Source organism: Glandiceps talaboti, chromosome 15 (assembly GCF_964340395.1).
Source record: "Glandiceps talaboti chromosome 15, keGlaTala1.1, whole genome shotgun sequence".
Classification (NCBI taxonomy): Eukaryota; Metazoa; Hemichordata; class Enteropneusta; family Spengelidae; genus Glandiceps; species Glandiceps talaboti.
Window position 1 is genome coordinate 12,889,315 of NC_135563.1, and position 19,483 is coordinate 12,908,797.

The window sequence follows — 19,483 nt, forward strand, 5'->3', positions numbered from 1 at the left end:
TGTTTCAGTACATATTCTTGAATAAAAAGGATAATGTATTCTCATAACTCAGAACGTTTATGAGCTGAAACATGCTTTAAAATAGCATACAAGTTTACAATAATGACCGTTTCTTCACATGTACAATATACATAATTAGTAGCGTCAAGGATATTGAAACACGAATTTTAGATACTACTTTACGAAGAAAATACAAATTAGGTTATAACGTGTGTGCCTACTTGGGCACATGTTGCATTCGTCATCATGTCCATCCCACTTGCTGGAATAGAGAGTTAGGTAGTGCAAGTGAGCGCACAGTATTATACTGGTTACATGTGTCTTTTGGACAGCTAGAGAGTGGAAATCAGTTCCATTGCATTCTGTAAATGATATAGACACTTAAATGAGTCGTGTGAACAGAAAATTGTTAGGATGATTAGTTGATAGCTATGGATGTTTACATATCAGGACAGTCATTGAAATAGAATGCTAAAAACGTATAAACGTTACTGACTTAGTCAGTCAGGATGAATTACGAATACAAAATCGGGACGATTAACCTTTCTGTTGCTGTATATTCGGAGTTAATCAAGATTGTGAGTACGGAGTACTGTAGACGTTGTCATAATATCGGTCACTTTGTATTTACGACCCTTTCTATAAACCAGAACGATGTTCAGAGATACGGAAAGTCTTTCATGAAATATAATTTGGCTCTTGTCAATATTCTTCCTATATATCAGGCAGTTAACGACTCGGAAATTATTTTATATAGGTCAATGCATTCATGTCCCAAGGCATCAAGCTTTTAAATTGTAGTTAATTAAGATGTCCAAACATCGACCCCTGTCTGACTTACATTTGTGAAAAAGAAATTAAATAATTAAGCTTTCGAAGATTGGGTGATATAGATCACAGGTTCAACAGCATATTCAATGGTGATTAGTACTTTGCGTGGCACATATCTCTATGATTTTGAACTGGTGTACAAATAAGAACTATCAAATGGAAGTGACCCCTTCTTTTAAGCAAGGAGAATCACTTCTACATGATACTATATATAATGAGCATTAATAGTACACCGTTGATCATTAGAGGATGCAGTTTCTGGAGTATCAGGGTAATTGTTTCCCTTTGGGAACACTTCTCGAACAGTTGAAATGAGGTCATAAAACACTTGATCTATATCATAGGCGTCAGTGTCCAGGTCTTAATACGATTTTCAAGCTATCATATCATTTCCCTGGGGTGCTCAAATTCCAGAGAGAAATCTTTCCAAAATTCTGTGACTTGTCTTTCTTTACTACTGTTCGGTTGAAAGGTGTTCACAAATAGGTAGAACTGTCAATTCTATGTCATTATCGAACGTTATCATATTAGGAGATATATAGGATTTTAGATTGTCATGTAACTCGGTACTGGAACGAATGTTTCCGCATTTCTGTTTCTCTGCATTGAATTGTATTTTAATCAAAATTTATCTACTTACTTCCTAATGCAGTAAACGTAAATTGACGAAGAAGTGCTCTGAATTATTATTAAAAACATTTAAGGTAAATAACAATTGAAGGTTAATTATTACTTTTAAGAAATGCAAAGTGAACTTGTCCCCTGTAGCAATTCGTACTATAAACAATTTAAACACAAGAGATGTATTTTTATTGCTAGTAGAAGTACAGTTGCGTTTATTATTTTCGGCTGCTTAATGGACAAAATAAATGAAATCCTATGTACTTGAGCAATTCCATGCATGATCCAAAGCCATATGTATATAGCATTTTTTCCCATTTAAGTCTGCACACGCACGTTGGTGCAACCTATAACCTTGTCTTTTAGTGCAATGCTTTTCAATCAAGGCAATATATATTTCTCAAAGTTATTGATCTATAAAATGTCAAAGTGATTACTACCAATGCTTTCAAGAATATTATCAGGAAGTCCAGTACTGGCCACTTTTATCGAACTTCTATGTTGCGTTTATTCTATGATATACAAGGCTGACCAATCACTCTAATATATGACATCAGACGTTGGAAGCTACAGTCGCAATCAATGAAAATGCATGAAAAACCAAACTTATGGTACAATTCATTATAAATACCTTCCGTGCTACACGAAATACTAGTATACAGGACCCTAAAGAAAAGATCAATATCACCATTGTGCTACGTTCGAAACATATTGGTAGATTGAGTTCTATATTCCATATAAACAATGTCTTCATGGTCGATGGTAGCTGTCATTGATGTTATAACAGAATAGGTTTAAGATATATACATCTATCGGGCTATCTAAGAGACTGAAAATAGGCAAAGTAATTACAATCACTCCAAAGAGAAACCCCAGTAGAACAGGAACGAGATATCTTAGGTAGTTGCAAATACGCACAACAACTCTCCAGTTAAATTCTACTCATTAAACTAGGTCAGTTCTTTCCAGAGTTGAAATATAAGATATGTTACACGAATATGAATATCTACGTCATGTACACAACTCATTCAGGCTGTAGGGAGTTATATTTTCAATGCCTGACAAATTATTTGTGAGGACAGGTTTTCTCTATCGAAAGGCTACTGCTTGCATATTGCTCTAGAGATCTACTGAACGTCGTTCAAATATAGTTAATCTGAAGTGATCGCAGACGAATGGGGAAAAACTAGCGTTGTGTTCATGGATCATTTCTCGTGGTTTAATTTTCATTAGTTCATGAAATATGTAATACAATTAAAGGAAACTAAAATACACAGAAATCATTGTCAAAATTAAAATGTATATTTCAAAACGATGTTATTATTTTCAACATTTCAACGAGGTGTGAGAATCAACCACAAATTACACTTTTGATACATCTGAACGACAGTACATCATAAGCAGGAAATAAAGAAATACAGCTAATGAAAAAATGAAATTGGTGTATTAGATATGCAATACAACCTATAATGTACTGTACGTTTCTAAATGTTTACATTATACTCAACATTTCAAGCGTATGATGAATATCAGATACACATTGACCCTTTGACAAACTTGAACAACACTACGGCATATTGGATTAGGCCGCACTATTAATCACAAACTTTAGGGACCCAATATTTTGAATCGTTAACGGCAAAAACACACCGAGTCATTTTTTTCGAAAACCGGTGTTATACCGTCAAAGCAGCGGATTATCTCCAACACATGCGCAGGTTCTTTTATGAGAACAAATCAGAATACTCCAAATGTCACGCCTGAACAAACATAACATCAAATTGGATTACAGAAGGCCTTTACTCATCCGTCACATTCCTAATTATGGAATAACGAATAGTTGTTTATTCAACCTGTGCCGGCATTCAAAATTACCAACGATGAAATTATGAAGATATTCTCTCATGATTTCCCAGGAAGAGTTTTAGGATTTTATTGTATTAAAACGTACTAGTAATGTGAATCATAAAGGAAGTATATTTGAATATCATATACCCATTGACTGTTGAACATTAACGCAACCTATGTTGAAATGATTAGCTTTAGTAACACCTTCACATTCTAATTGTATATCAGGAGTAATCTTGTCCTTAAATTCTTCATATATACCTTTAAGTTAATACATAGCGTAAATAGTATGCCGTCATCGCCATATTGAAGGCTTGTTAATGTCATAAACAGCAGACGAGGTAACTGAACACTCATGCCAATGTTCGAGATTTAGTTACGGTTATTGTAAACTGACTTTCATCAAGAAAGAAGAAAACATGGCCTGAAATACTTAGTGAGACACGAATGTAATTTGTTAGTGGTTTCAATTGATCTATATATTCATATGTAGTGACAGGCACTGTATTGCTATTCACCGACGTAAGTCAATATGCTGTAGTGAGTAGTCTCAAGTCTTTACTGTACCTCATACATGTATCACAGAACATGTCAAATACTATACCATCCATAGCACATAGAAGATAATGATTTTATAAATCCTCACATTTTTTACTAAAGTCTTTTTTCAGGTCTCACTTCATGATGAAATATTGAAGACTCAATAATTCAGACATTATGACATGCTTATTAATTTTCCTGATGAAAAATAACATTTTGGTTCAAACTTCTTTCACTGGACGCTATGTTTAAACATTGGACCGTGTACCTAGTGATGTGACGCCAAAACGGAACGTGATCATTAAGACTGATTATTGTATAACCTATTGAGGATACACGAACCCATGAATGTTTCAATATTGATGTACCATCTCTCTATTAAGATGTACAAAATGAGTTCAAACGTAATTCTCCATGCACATCACAATTCTTGAACTTATTGCTTGAACTTTTCATCGACTAGAGCACCTTCGTTTAAGAAGTTTATTCATTTTGCGCAGCAGGGGTAAGAATGGTCAAATGACTATGTTCAATCAACTAATAATGGTGCTTATATATTGCTAACGACACGTATGCAAATTTATGTCAAGGACTAAAAACAACAGCTCCGGGTGATGCATGGCTGATGCGGAAGAAGGGTTGGTACTCTTGATATACAAATGGGATAAACAAAGATATATGCTGATAACAATTAAGGCAATGACAATGGCCATGCCTACGGTGATTCAACTTACAAGTTAAAGTATATTTTACGTAAGTAAGGTATACCCAATATCAGAATACTGCACTGAATAGCATGTTTATAGAGCACTAACAAACTTAAGGTAACTAAGACTTTGAAATCCCTGTTTGCAGAAGTATAGGGCATTCTTTGTAGCGTGAACGAAAACATAATAAGATAAAGGATGCCTATGTGTTCGACAACAGTATATATAAGCACCGATAGCAAAATCTCTGAAGATAGCTAACTGTCAAATTCTAATCCCTCGTATTAAGTTTTTGAAAGGAGATAATATGTATCATTTAGGGATTTCTATCAAGGGTTCGATGAAAGGAGAGAATTCATGGCGTGATAATAATACATATGCTACAAAGATATATCATACCGTAACTATAAGAGTTCATACTCCATTAGGAAATGCATGCAGATGGTTTAAATGTTAGAAGAGGGTGCTACTTCAACTTCAAGGCAAACATAGGTCATCTGGGACTCATTTTGTCACGTCTGCAAAATGATTATGGGTATGTGGGGATCAAGTATTATATTTGTACCAATGTCCAATAAATCATGCTACACAGTCCAGAGACATTACATATTCATAGAGTATACACGTCTAGGAAATAGTGTTGTAAATATCACTTCGGAAAATATATAATCTTGGGAAAACAGAATGTGTAATGACATGGAATATTGACCCCGCAACTTAAATTAGATAACGTTCCTTGCATTATTCTGAAATTAGGATGTCCCTGTAAATAGTATAGACTTTGTGTGGATTAACTATCGATCCAGTAGTTCCAAACAAATTTGAATGTTGTACATAATTTGCATCTAAACTAGGCAGGCAGCACTTGAGTCCAACAAACAATATTTGATAACACATTGTTATGACTAATACACCGAGCAAAAGGACAAGTAAACCTAAATTGTATACCAAACTCTCCGTTTTACAGTTATGCAGGGGTGTCTGAAACTGTCTGTAAAAGGCCATTCAAAATGGTTTCGTCAGTCCGAAATTAGGCGTTAAATATAGAACTGCTCTGTATTTATCAAAAATCATGTTGCTCATGATAACATAGCTGTGGTTGACTGTCCGTAGAATAAGTAGGCATTGCTGTGTTCGGCAGGAAATTAAAAAAAGAATACTTAAAAATTGGACACATATTATATATGTTCAACCAAACTCAGTCTCTCATATCGTCATACTCAACAGGTTTACGTCATTCTTAGCTTGGAAATCCATCCTTTTATATGTTGTATAAAGCTGATTCAAGATAAACAAGGCTGTAACTTAGCTGGTATGAACACACACTGAATACAAAGCAGACGTTTCTAATGATATAAATGCGAAATTCATAAAATTCGACTCTGTGATTACATCTCTCAAAACTCTTTGATGGCCATATCAATTCAGTGAAAGTTATCGCTACCTTCTCATGTATTCACATATCATACTAAGACTTTGCAAAGTATGGGATTTAGTATCAAACTCCGCTATTTTTTCGACGATATCAACTGGCGATGTTTTTACATTTCGTGATGAGCATTTAAAAATCGTGCGCAAATGACGATTTAATCTGAAAATATGTATGATATCCACTATCTCATACACAGGACTTCATCACCCCTGATGTTTTAATGTGTTCGTGCAGTTTTTAGCAACTATACTAACTACTACGTCTATGATATCGATTTCGGAGGTAAATGGATTGCTTCATATTGTATAATAAACAAAAAACATTACACACGTACCTTCAATGACGCCGTCTTTATGCATGGTATGTCAACTGAGCGTCGTTGTCATAAGCCTCCTTCAATGGTCTGATAATTTCCCCCTAATATTGAATATTCAGCATTTGGTGTTTATCTGTCAAACTGACATCAAGAGAATGATAGCTTTCAAACTCTGGCCCGCCTACGCTTAGATTGCTCAGGTGAGTGTCTATGTGGTCGCCTCTTGGTGCTACTTTTGATATTTGAAACTTTCCAATCAGATGTCAGTATCACTGTGATGTCACCAAACCATCTCGGAAGCAATGACGATTAAAGCAAAGATAACCCAAAAATCACTTCAAAACTATTAAAACCATCTTCTCAGCGATCTATGTCGAAAAACAGATAGAATAGCCATCTCAATTGAAATGGTTTCCACCGTACGTACTTAGGACTACATTTTCTCTCATTTACACAGGCAAATTATTAAATTATGATGATTTACTTAGTATTTGACATGATGAAATGCATCAAGCATGTAACAGCAAAAGAAAGGATACGATGATATGCAGGAATCATTCCATACAGTGCCACAATTTATGCAGGTGATGAAGACTAGGCCATTAACTAAGTTGGGTCTACGTACGTCAATAGATATGAGTTATTTTTAGTGGATAGGATTGAATAATAAATTAGGATGTCCGCAAGGTACGTGTCGGCCTAGCAGTTACACTTGCGCATTCTCACCCATGCCTCGAAAAAGAATCATATGATCTTGTTAATCCATGGCATTGCTAAAAAAAATCGCTCCTAAGGTATAGTACATCCCAAATCACAGCATATCAATAATTGCCTTTACATTTGAAACTGTAAACATTTCTTGGTGCACAATCGGCCTTGAATCTCAGCTAAGGTCGTATCTCCACATGCATATAACCACAAGATTTAATCATTGTACACATTTGTGTCGGTGACAAGCAACTATGGCATATCGTAACACTGGTGCAAAAATTGCATGTTATATATCATATTGCGAAGACATGTCGGATTTTCTATCTAAACCGTTATGAAACATATAATTCATTCTGGATATATACGTCATGCCATGGCGTTAGATGAAAAACCGGAAACAAGTGCTTTGGTTTTTTATGGAACTTGTCTGCAAAATTTACAGCAGCTAGCATTTATATGAACTGGCAGCAGCATTAAGTCATAAATTCATACGGCCACGTTCTCGTTTAATTTCCCGTGACGTTTCTTGTAAAACCCAAAGTCTATATTATAGTGGTTAGTTTCATCTTCTATTCACGCACGACGGGGTAGCGATCGTCTGCTACTGGCAACTTGTATGAATTTGCTTTATAACAGCGTGTGTAACGGCACAAAAGCATTGAAGAAAAATAATGTAGATGTTTTCAGCTCCTGATATCCGTACATACACATATACATCAACACTCACAACTCAACACACTGCGTTACTAAGCCTTGCCAATTAATGAAAGGTAAGCATGAAATGTGTAAACGTGCCTATGCGGCAAAATGGCAATACCACATACTTTAGGATTACAAATATAGTAAGCCACCCCGAGCGGTACTGGTTGAGACGAACTAGTTTTGATATTATGTGATTAGTAAATTTGAGAAATATTACATATCCAGAAAAATAGTCCTTTTAAACTTTCTTGGTATCTGCAATATCTCTATAAGTTTTTTTCCTGGTCATTTGATTGAGCAGAACAATTATCTTCTCAAGTAAATGCACAATAAGTATAATGTTACTTTGAATAAGAAATTAGGAAGATTTTAATTTTACTATTATAGTCAATATAAATATAATATCATATCATAAGGATAATTCAGAATCTACACTTTGTTCATTTTCATAGGATATTTTCTTACATTGGATTCTAGAACACAAGTTAGAAAAACATCGACATTTGCCTTATCAATAATATATTATATTAATTTACTATAGAGTGAGGTGCATTTGGTTTTCCCTCCGCCAGCTTGCAGAGGTGTGAAAACTATCTCCCTGCACGTTAATTAGTAGCAGTCAAATAGTACATGTAAACCGTTAGACTTAACGATAGAATATAATAATGTTTGGTTTGACACTTTTTGGCCTTAATTAACTCTTTATTATTAAGCATGGTAGGTCATTAGCACACGCAAAGTTGACGTACGCGTGTGAGTTTCCTAACAGTAACATATTGTCTACCTCGTTTAATATTTACTATACTTCATATATGATATCGTTATTCAGGGATTGGCATGGGAACCGTTACTTATACAATAAATCACCTACCCTACATGTACATGCATTCAGAAAATATTCTAGTTAACGTAATTTCCTCGTAAAAATGATTTATGCAAGTGAAAACAAACACGAATTTATTACTTTAGATATGACGATGAGCTCGTATATATGTCCGTTAAACTTTAAGAGAACGGTAGGATTAGAGACTCTCTTGACTTGAAATTAGTTCAGATTAAAATGAAATATTACTTTAACATGACTACCTGTCTGATGTGTATGAATATATGTGAGGTAATAAATGTCAATCAATGTCAGGCCATTTCCACGGCGTTACTCCTTCTTTATGTTCTGTATTCCAAAACTTTATGTTACTGTGATTTAGAAATTGAGAACCAAATCTTTATTCGCAGCTTTCAACATTTCTTAGTGACTTCTGAAAATAGCATTGTGAGCATATATTCACAAATCTGTAATCAACATTCCTTGAACATGGTGATAAAGATTGCTAATAAAATAGTGATATTCAGGAGGACTACTGTATTTGAAAACAAGTCATTGTCGAAGACATATACCCCAACATTTCAACTTAGTCATTCATATTCTGAATGTTGTATGACATATATAGACCCCAATCGGTCATTATTGTGAAAGCCATGAAACAAGTCAATATGATTATGTATCTAACATTTGTTCTGGTAGAAATCGGGCCAAGCATCTCAGAGGTACTAGGTGCACATATGCAATTCGACATTTTTGGCAATTTACCTTGAAGATAGGTCAAGGTCAAAGTACAAGGTCTCATTAGAAAGCTCTTTACGGATAACATGGATTTAGACACTCAAATGAGGTGGTGACTATTAAGCTTCTTATGTTTTCATTGGCAAAATGTGAAGTTTTATGACGCCTTATGCTTATTTGACCTTGCGATGGTCAAAGGTCAAGGTATCATTTTAATGCTTGTTATTGGAAACATGGGTGTAGACACATGAATAAAGTCTCTGTCTGTTAAGTTTGCGAAGTTAATGGGCAAATTGTTATGTTTTAGGACAGAAAAGGTCGCCTTTGAACATTATGGTGATGGTTGTAAAACTAAGTGATGTACATATGCGGACAATAGCACCTGGCATTTGGTGAAAATTTAGTTGATATTAACATATCCATTTTGAGATGCAGGTGGACATGTGCGGACACACGGATAGACAAAACTGCAAACATAAGTTTTTACCTAACAAACACTGGCTCTATATATCCCCCGTGCAAAGCACGTCCTATTTTCTCAACAGATCTATCACTTTATCTCACAGTGGTTACAATGTGATACAATGAAATATTTTTGAAACGTTATCCTAAAGTCAAATACAAACCAACTCAAGCACTCACACAAACAGAAGTCTGCCTCAGAAAATTTCATTGAAATTACGTGCCTGTTTAAAATTGGAAATTCGCAGGTTTCACAAGTTAAACTGAAACGTTGTATAAAATATTTATCAATGGAGACGGCTTGTCGCGTTGTGATGTTGTATTATAGTGGTATCACTTCAGTGTTACTGGGGACAACCTGGCGTACACAATTTGGTATGCTTTGTGACAGTCAAACTATACGATATATATGACAGACCATCATTTATGCTTAATACCTTGCGCCAAACCGACACGTGTCCACTGCTGTGGATAAGAATGTGCGTGGTACAGAATAGTTAGGGTTGGTGGTAATGCAAGCCTTACGGAAAGGACACAAATTTGTAAGGATGCTGTCACCAACCGAGATATTTGCGGATCATTCAACATATTGGGTTTATAAGATAATATTCCATGGTCTCGAGAACAATCCAATGGACTGAATTGAAAATTTGAGGTTTTAGTTTGACTTTATCATCTATAGCATGAATCGCTCCAGTTGCTTAGACACAATGACTACCTCTCTGTTATAAGCCCCGGCACCCTGTAAAACAACTCCTAAGTTATTCCGTCAATCTGAATTACTTTTGGAATTCAGGAGACTGATAATAACACATTATCTGACTGGTCTCTATAAACTATATTTTACATTTTAAACTAGTTCTTATGTCGCCTAACTGTGACTCTTCTCTGGATGAAATGCATACAGAAAAGTAACGATAGATGTGGATGTGACTTAGCTATAATTCTGCATATACCACAGGGACAATGCATGTAGGAAATTATGTGTTATATATCCTGCTAATGACAGCGCACCCCCCCCCCCTTCTGTTTTGTGCCACAACGCCCACTGGCTTTCCAATACTTTACTTATTATTTAGCGTAGTCCTAAACGTTTCACCACTTTGATAGGTTGAGTCCGGAAGGGTGGGATTCGAAAGACCGATCAGCAATACCCTTTAACAATTTACGGGTAAGTACGCGAGATTCTGATTGTTGGGGCTCAGACAAGGGTTTGTTAGGTAAGATTTGTTACAACTAAACCTCTTGTTGCCATTCAGTATTAATATACATGTCAATAGACAAACTAAGTCTAAAGCCATCCGTCACATGTTACACGTGTTTAGACTAAACTTATGTTGGACAGGTAGGCTTTTAAGTAACCGCTACTAAAGCTGTCATCATGTTACCTTAAATAAGATGACACATGGATTAGTTTTCATACAGACTACACAGGTGGTGATATGATTATAAGATGTGCATACTTCAAACTCCAACATACTAAGTCCCAATAAATATATTGCACTGGCGCTCAATTTTCGCGTACGATTTAAATCGAAGTTCATAAGCACCGACTCGGAATGTTTTTTGACATATTAATGTGATAAACGCGATAAAGAAAAAACAACATTTCTGAGATTTATAGTTTGCATGTAACATTGTATCTAAAAGCAAGTGGGAGGTATTCAATAAAATAGTACTCGTTACAGAGAGCTACCTTGATACCATGAACAGTCGAACAATATGTTTTCCTGTTTGTGACACCAACATATATTTAGTCTTGTGCAAAGTGATCGTGGTCCTCTATTCCTTGTACAAAATAATGGTGGGATAGACCAAATTGACTAAAAGGGGTGCATACTGACTTTTCAGAGATGTATTCAGGGGGTCACTTAAAACCAATGTTTGTGGAATTTGTTCCCACACATGAATACCTGAGACTAACATCATCTCATCTTGGTAATATTGTATTTAGCCAAGAGCTAATAATGTTAATGTTGGGTTCTTATATAGCTAGAGTTAACTATTTCTGATGTTATGAGTGGGTGGAATGATATATACATGATATAAATAAAAAAGACGAGTTTGCCTTTCTCTTTTCTAATATTAGTAGATTGCTACTAAGCTGTGGCCTACATTTCCATTGCTGATTTTCTTAGTGTATTCATTGGCGGATGTTCGAACTCTGGACAGGAATAACATTTCTATTCAATGCTAAGAATGCTAAGAAATGACACTTGTAAAATCTTACTCTCACAGTATGACTAAATGGTGAACTCAATTTTACTTTTTTTTACAGTCGTGTGATTTATGCGAGGTCACCTTCAAATAGTGAATTTGTGCTATGAATTACAAAAAGACATTATAACCACATCTTTTGAGAGTTTGAAGAAATATCAAAAGTTAAGCGAAACAAGATATATTGCTTACAAATTCCCTTTTGTGAATTCGTTATGTCAGCCCAGTGCCCTTCATCAATTGAGTCGTAAATGCAAAAAGAACCTGTTCTTTCTTTAACAGTTTTATTTACTATGGCAATGGTATAAAAAGGTCATGACCCTGCAACTTCCAATCCTTCACACGGATATAAATGTATAATAACAGTATATGTATTATATGATGTTTATTATTATTATCCCAGTTAGTATCTTTTACGTCTTAAAATGTAATTACTAGTAACGCTGTTTGAATGATTTGTTACATCCTCGTGTATGGGGTTAATTGGAAGACGATGGTATATTAGCGATACTAATCTTAAGAACACATGGTCTACATCCCATTGTGCCATAAATGTAAAGATTGTTCAATGTAACAAAAAGGAAAACGCTACTGTGCAAAAGCTTTCTTAGAAAAACCCACCATTTAATTGAGACACATTGATAAATTATATAAAATAAAAGAATGTGCAATGAGTAGTTTCAGTTCCTCTGATTGTGAGACATTCAATGATTGTTCATATCGAGTTCTGTGTTCTCTTTAAGAAATACATGAAGCTGAAAAAATAATAAAATTTATCATGATTAAGAAAATAAATTAAAAGATTTAAAATATCACAACTGAGAAATGATAAGACATATGTGTCGTTACTCCATTTAGTGAGCATGTTAGAAAAAACAACAATCATCTCAGATTGTATTTTTACAATGGCAAGACACTGCATTCACTCTAACATACAGTGTGAAGAATTGCTGAAACAATTACTTTTTATACATGATCAAGAGCGGACGATACATCATAAGATAGAGCTCATGCCGATACAGATACAGCTCAATGATATGCTTATATATTATAGGCTTTAATATTGTTACAAGTGTAAATATATAACCCCGGTCTACAATTAAACATTCCGAAAATATTATTACACTGTTGCTACTACATAGAAATATCACTGTATTTCATAATAAGACTTTCGTTTCAAATATGTTCCATGCAAAGAGTGTATGTGTTGCTTGGATTGAGTTTATTTAGATTTGTTCATGGGAATATAACATCATTTTGGGGGTAACAATAAAAATGGTCTTTCTGTATTGATTTTCTTTTTAAAAAACAAGAGCATTCATTAACAAAGACGACCAGTTAAAATGACTGTATAAAATGCTGTCTGTATGTTTTCTATTACACAGTTGCTTACTTCATACTTGAAATCAAATAGTTTGGAATGTGAAGCTTTTAATAATATATGATTATAGAAACTGTAGGTATTTTAAGCTCCAAGGGAGCTGAGGAAGTAAGAGATATCCGTATACCGTTATTAGTATGTGTCAAAAGTAATAATTATAAAGTACTCTAAACAGAGTTGTTGTGTGATTAAGGACATTTTACTTACATTGTGATTAGAACTACCATAGTGGGATATTCGCTCATGGGTTTTATCATATTGCATTGAAAGTGTCATAACATATTGTACATACCATATTGTGAGGTTGTGTGTATCATAGTAGAGACGTTGAACTGTACTGTATACAGTCTTGTTGCATTCTGCTTTTTATCACATTAGCGCATTGTATTGTATAGCTTCATTACACTTCATATTGTATACTGAAGTGTCAAACAAAAGTACTGACATATGTATGAATTGACTATATTATGAAATCTCGAAAAGGCACTCAATAACTAGCGCGAAAGCACAGGCAGGCAGACAGACAGACAGACAGACAGACAGACAGACAGACAGACAGACAGACAGACAGACAGACACACAGACAGACACACAGACAGAGAGACACACAGACACACACACAGACAGACAGGCAGACAGACAGACATACAGACATACAGACAGACAGACACGCACGCACGCACGCACGCACGCACGCACGCGCACGCACGCACGCACGCACACACACACACACACACACACACATACATACATACATACATACATACATACATACATACATCTAGTGACTTAGTAAGATATGTGAATATACGTTCCATTTAGATTTTCAATTCCACTTTGAACGAATGTAAAGACCTGAATGGGATAAGTAGGATGTAAATGATACCTATATATGATACAATATTTTCAGAAGTATATATGCAATCATGTAGTTGAATCTCAACACCAAATTCACAGTGGAATGAGGAAAGTATCAGTAATAATTTTATCTATATCAGATATAAAGCTCAATCGCTACTTTGATGTCTATAGGTCAAGATTTACAGTTAGAATTTATTTCTTTTATATCTTGGTTGATGACTTGTCTTTCTTTAGCATTTTGTTCCGTGTTTGCTAGACGCTTTGTCTTATGTTATTTCAATCATACCTGATTTGCATATTTTCCTTGTGTGTACTACACGTGCACAAAGATTTGAAAGAAATTGGCCATATTAAAATAACACAAAGTGTCTGCAACATATTCAAGAATTAGATTTATTTTACAATTGACCCCAAAGGTCAAAGTCAGAGTCAAAGGTCGAGGCCTTAAAAGAAAGCTGACACTTAATAATATGGGGGCTGGGGACTTTAATGATGACTTTATGTATTTATGCAGTACTCGATTTTTGACCAAAATATAGCCACCAATCTGTCAAACTTGCATATGTCAGGACATAAGTGATGTGCATATGTCCTATTATCACCAGTGTACCAGGTTTGAATGAAATTTAATATTGAGAAATGACACATATTATGGACAGACAGATGGACGCACGGATAGATGGACGAATCCCATTGTAAAAAGGGGAAGGGGTGGGAGTTAAAATATATGAACGTGTCTCTGGTTCTTATAATCTTAAAACAGATCAGTAATACTATCATTGGTAAGATATCGATAACGTGATACACAGTTCACATTGTTAGTGTTCAGGGAATCACTTCCACAGGGTCAAAGCCTCCCAACCATATGTAATATCATGGCTGATATGCAATCTCGATAAATGTCGGTGGCTTGAATTCAATGCTCTATCAATGCATGTATCACCGCTATGCATATGTGCATTACTAATTTAAGCTAAATTAGATTATTGATTCACTCGTTTATACAATATAGCGTTTAAGTTTGTCGTGTATATTATCATCTGACACTGGTTTGTTTGGTTTTTTGTTTGTTTGTTTGTTTGTTGTTGTTTTGTTTTTTTGTTTTTTTGTTGGTTTTGTTGTTGTTTTTTTGTTTTTGGTTTTTTTGCGGGGGGGGGGGTCTCAGATCCAGTACTTTTAGGAGTTTTTTTCCGTTTTTAACTATTCTAAATTACCGTCAAACGAAGTATTTCGACGATCATACAATATGACGCCTAAAACTATTCAAAAGCAATGTCACATCATTTCTTTTCTAGGTGGAAGATGTTGATATTTTCGTCACACAAAACACTTTCCCGCGTGATGTATATTGTTAAGCTATCTTATAAATGCAACAGTTTACTGGTAAAGACTGGCAGCGTTTCAACATATAGGGTACCCGTATTTATTACAGAAACTACATGGGAACATAGACGCTAGACGTGTTTGTGTTTAGAATTTCATATTATGCAAAGAACGAGAGATATCGTTGCTGATCTGGCAGCATTGAACACATATAGATATTCGATACCATGTGCCATTAACACATTTGACTGAATGGAGTAAGATAAAAGATCAATTTTGAATCCGTCTTTTGTTGATTTTTTACTTTAGACTTCTTTATTTCCTTGCTGTTTTCGTCGTATTTGTATGTGTTGCTTTAGGCCTGTATTGACATGAAAACTCTTTGGTTGAGAACATTGCACTCTAGATCTCATGTTCGAACTGAGCTGAACCGAGTTGGAGTTGTCAACCTGACTCGCGGAATTAAAGTAGCTACAAAAGTGACAAGTGTTAAAAACACATGGCTAAGCTCAGGGGCAGTGCTGATTTACGAGCCTACGATGGATTATTCTACATATAATCTATAATTTCGTATACTATAATGGCTGACTTACCTGACTAACTTTAATAAGTCTGCACAGATCATCACACACCATGGTTTAACTGTCTGACACTTGTTATTCCATTACAAGCACGTTCAACAGTGGATCAAACCGTGCGAAGAAATAAACCCAAATTGACCACGGCTGAGAGGACAGCTCAGTGGCGGCAATTTCAGAATTAACGCCTGACGCCATCAACGCTATCCATTCGTCAACAAAATGGCACCAGTACGCGTCCCAATGCAAGTATTTTCTTTTAAAATAACGTCCAGCTTTCTGAAGTATCGTGCTCAAATACCGATAACAGTAAAACACTAGATGGTAGGCAAATGGGTAATTATATACTTCACTGATACTGTTGATACACAACAACTGTAATGTTACCAACGACCCTGATACAACGCGCGTGGTTGGCTATGTTTTCCTGTTGCCGCAAAAAGGGCTAATAGTTTACGACGTTGTTCTAGCTGAAGGTAATTCTAGTAAATTTTATAAATACAAATTCCAACGACACTTTAAAATTCTACATTTTCCTTTAACATTCCGTGGTGGTACTCTGCATCCTTAATAGTATCACAAGTCAGAGAACATTTTTCTACTGACGCAACGAAAAATAATTTGAAGGCGTGTCTGTTCAGTTAAGTGCCGCCGTAAAGCGACTAATGGATTTACGACATATTAATATTATCACAAGTCAACAAATCTGGCCAGCTGGTGTTAATTATACACTCAAATTGTTTCCCAATGGGAAGATAGCAGAAACATAAAGGAGAAGCTTACATGTAATATAGACACTGAGGTGTTATTTTTATTGACGCGATTTGCTTTGTTCAATATGGTATCACTCACTAGGTATCCTGACACTCAGTATATGCTGTAATTACCCGAATGTCGAGGCCATTAAGGCTCCTTCGGGGTTTGTAAACACGTTTAAAATAGCACTGTTGAATTGGCAGGAAATTAAAAATTTACTTAGAAACTACCAACCAAAGAGTTGCCTGTGGTAACACATTTGTACGCACTATCCTGCTCAGAAAGCGTTGTTTTAATAATGTAAGTACAATATGTGAAAAGAGAAAGGCGCCAGATAACGTCAGGGCATACAGAGGCCAAGTAAACAGTCATCTCTAAACACAAGTCTTCGTAGAAAACACAATCCCTCAAAACCTATATCTCTCTGTGACTAATGGGTAAAATAAATGCAAATGTAGAGTTCCATTGTTTCTTATTTAATGTTCCCACGGTTTAAAAAATGGATCGTACATTAAAAAACCCACAAGATCTGTAATATGCACGAAATAGCATGATATGACCTTGAAATTCAAGGTCAAGGTCAACTGTCAAGAACGCTTGCACCTGAAAAATAGGGGCAGGCACTTGTATGGGGTCGCTATGTATTACAGTTTTTCAGTTATACCGTAAATGTTGATTTTTAACCACATATATGGTCACTATTCAGTAAATAGTGACATAATCACTACAAGTAACACTTCTGTACATTACTCTTCTTTTGTGTCACCTGCAACCATTATCTATAAGAAATTGGCAGCAATAAAACAGAGAAAATGTTATGCGATGTGCAACAAGTGGCTTGAGTTTGAGAATGCTTTCAGTGAATAAGATATTGCCTGTCAGAGAAATTATGTAATATTACGGACGGAGGCACGGTAGGACAGACACCGATGCGGCGGATGGACGGAGCCCACCGTAGCAGCACCCTCGTTCGGGGCTAACTTCATGTATTTACACACTTTCCTGGTACATTGTTCACTTCCCCAGGTCAAACTGATTCACAATTATATCAAAAGAAGACATACAGAGTAACGTACATGTAGATAATTGTCTCCAACTTCTGATTCCGTGATTGCATAGACGTAATACATGTATAAAGATCGATAGGTAAATATGTCAAGTTTAGTTTTCAAAGCAGTTCAAATGTCATTTAGTGCTTACACTTCTATGCTATATTTTCCGAATCCATGATTTTGACTTGAATTTTTTTCCATAGATACATTCAATGTCCTATTTACAATTCAAAAGATACAATGTGCGTCACCAAACAGAAATGGTTGACAAACTGCAATTAGAGTAAACGATGCAATAAATGGAGTAAACGCATTACCTCCAGCAAAACTGTTTCACTGTATAACTCTCTGTGTCTGTATTTTGAGCACATGCCAGTTAAAGTCGGAAAACAATGTCTCCCTGATGCCCAGACATAAGTAGACATTCGGTTACAAAAACCCGTTTGCAGTTGGCAACATTCATTTTTCATTGGCAAGAAAAACTAGTTGTTTCATTAATATCACGTCACATGTACTCGTGATGCCGTGAGGAATGTACAGTTTTAATGCATGATGCATAAGCCTGCGTTCAAAACTTGCCACCTATAATCACTGTATGTATGTATATATACATGTATGTATGTATGTATGTAAAGATTGAAAGATATTCAAACCCATGAGGACAGGAAGACAATAAATACTTGCTGAGATAACAGTACAAACAAATGTTGGAAATATCTGATATCTCTGGACTAACCCTTCAAAGAGCCCAAAGAATACAAGCATGCATGTATGTATGTACAATGTATGTATGTATGTATGTATGTACAATGTATGTATGCATGTGTGTATGTATGTATGTATGTATGTATGTATGTATGTATTTGTGTGTGTGCAATGTATGCATGTATGTATGTATGTATGTATGCATGCATGTATGTGTATATATATTTGTGTGTGTGTGTGTGTGTGCGTGCGTGCGTGTGTGTGTGTGTGTGTGTGTGTGTAGTATTACAAAAACACATGCCGATGTGAACCAAAATAATCAAAGATTTCCATCAAGTCAGCAATGTACATTATTAAACATAATAGGGTTATGTGTAAATCAATATCTGGCAAAGTTCAAATGAAAACATTGAGATGAAACCTCAAGAGAGAGATAAAATATTGCAATATTATTATACAGTGGTCTTCTAATAGCACAGCATTAACTATTACCTTGGATATAAATCAAGTATTGCTGACGAGGGATGCTATCACAGCAATGTACAACTAAAGGTCACAATGTGATATGATTTGACTTCATTGCTTTTATTCACACTGAAATGTACAATAATGCGATTGAAATGAACATATAATTTTCATAAACGAATTTTCTAACTGTGCTACAGAACTATTAAACACAAAGTCCAGCGCAAGTAACTGTCACCACAGAAAAATGGTGATTATTACTAATAAAATACAGGAAAACTAGACAAAAATTAACCTATTACTCTATGCTCTAAGAGTTCTCATAAAGAAATACGTAAATAAGTTTTAAAACACTGTTTTCAAGAATGGCATTATAATATCATATGTTGTCCATTAATTAATATATGAAGTTTA